The sequence below is a fragment of the Triticum dicoccoides genome, chromosome 3A, assembly GCF_002162155.2.
Source record: "Triticum dicoccoides isolate Atlit2015 ecotype Zavitan chromosome 3A, WEW_v2.0, whole genome shotgun sequence".
Lineage (NCBI taxonomy): Eukaryota > Viridiplantae > Streptophyta > Magnoliopsida > Poales > Poaceae > Triticum > Triticum dicoccoides.
Genome location: NC_041384.1, coordinates 35432688 through 35434786, shown reverse-complemented (window position 1 = coordinate 35434786; position 2099 = coordinate 35432688).

The following is a 2099-nucleotide window of genomic DNA, read 5'->3' as shown; positions in this document are numbered from 1 at the left end:
TATCAATCACATAGCTTTTCGTCCGAAAACACACAGGAGGGTCGGAGAACCTCCTCCACTTGCATGTGTCCCTAATATATGTATGAATGGTGGGTGTGATGTTTACATATCCAACACTTAACTTTGGTGTGGCACTTGCATGAAACAAAGGTTCCAAACTAAGGGTGGGAGTCCTGCACTCAAAGCGGACAGGAGTGAATCTTGTGTAGCCCTGTGCCCAATGTTGGTTTGACATGTCACAATAACATACCCTAACACAATCCAAGGGCAAGGCACAATGATACATGCCGGCTGCCAATTTGATTACTTGGCGACCAGAGGATGGCAAAAATGGAAATTGCATGCACCAACTAGAAGTATCCGATGGAAGATTACTTCGTGAAGTGTAGAGGAACCAGACACATAAAGCAGTGGAGGAAAGCTTCTTTCTTTCTTCAGAGTAGCAGGCAATACCTGGCAGAAAATAAATACAATACTCTAAGGAGAACAGATGGATAAGGAGACAGGAACGGTCGGAAAAGCTGCTTCTAGGCTTTTTCTTAGCTCGTTACAAGTGTCGCATTGGAGAGCAGTGAAGGGGTGTACACACACCGATGACTACGACAAGTGTCATGCGAGTCGAAAAGGCATGGAGTAAAATAAGTTACTAATTAACACGGGTATTTATTATGACCAAAGTTAATAGCTCCAAGAAACTTTGCCGTGACCACCATGGTGTTTATTATTGCCGACCAGAGCAGCAAGAATGTTGCCATCCACATGTTTTACCCTATAACCCTTCATATTTAATTTATCCACTCCTGGTAACATTCTTGTTGCTCTGGTCAAAAATAAGAAACACCGAGGGTGGTCATAGCAAAGTTGTTCAAAGCTATTAACTCAAAGACCATAATTGAGGGAGGGGAGGTAGATCCTATGCATAGCATACTTTGGTCCAATCTTATCAGAAATTTATCCTAATAAATACACGTGTTAATTAGTTCTGTATTTTTCTCCATTCCTTTTTGATGGTAGGCCAATTGTCATAGCCATCGGTGTGTACACCCCTTCACTGCACTACGGTGTGACAATTGTGATAAGCTAAAAAAGCCTAGATACATCTTTTCCAGCTATTTCTTCTCCTAATCCATCCGTTCTCCTTAGTGTATTGCATTTATTTTGTACCAGGTATTGCCTACTACTACAAAGAAAGAAAGAAGCTTACCTCCAGTGCCTTTTCTGTCAGGGTCCTCTACACTTCACCAAGTAATCTTGCATAGGATAGTCCTAGTTGGTCCATGCAATTTCCATTTTGGCCATCCTCTGGTCGCCAAGTAATCAAGCCGACAGCCGACATGTATCGTTTATCAGTTAATTTAGATGGTCCGCACCGCCGCCACCTCGCCCAGCGCCTCCACCAATGGAAGCCGGCCCCGCGCACCTAGCCTTGCGCCAAACACCGTCCACTAGAGCCAGATCCATCCAGATCTGGATAGGGGCTGGCCTGCCCGCATCCACCCAAGGAAGGTCGCCGACCACCAGGGTGCGCTCCACCACCAGCAACCCAACCATCAGAGGAAGGTCGACGGCCACCAGTATCACTCCGGGAAAGAAACACATCCACCAGGATCCCCTTGCCTCAACCGCCAACGCCGAGCCCTTGGACGTACCCTACCGCCATCACAAAATAGGGATCCACCATGCATCGCTTGATGCCCCTGCGCATAGCTTTCGACATCGCCGCCAGCCCGCGTCGACCCGTCGCCAGCCCCGCGCTTGCGCCATGCCGCTGTCTAGAGCTGGCGGCCCGGGCCGCCACCCCCATGAAGGAAGGAGAGAAAGTCTCGGCGCCACCCAGGCTGGCCGGGCTTTGACCATCAGCCTGCAAAGGCGGCAGTGAGGACATGCAGGGGAGGAAGGGGCTGGTACATGGCGGAACTAGGGTTCCGGCCAGACAACCGCGAGGGAGATGCAGGGAGGGGAAGGGGGAATTTTTCTGGGCTGCTCTCGCTGGCCTAACCCTATGGCTTCCACTGGAATGCTCGATCTGCGACTATGCTTGGGGATGAAAGATGTTGATATATGGGTGGGTCATGAAAAAATGGCGAGCGTCATATGTG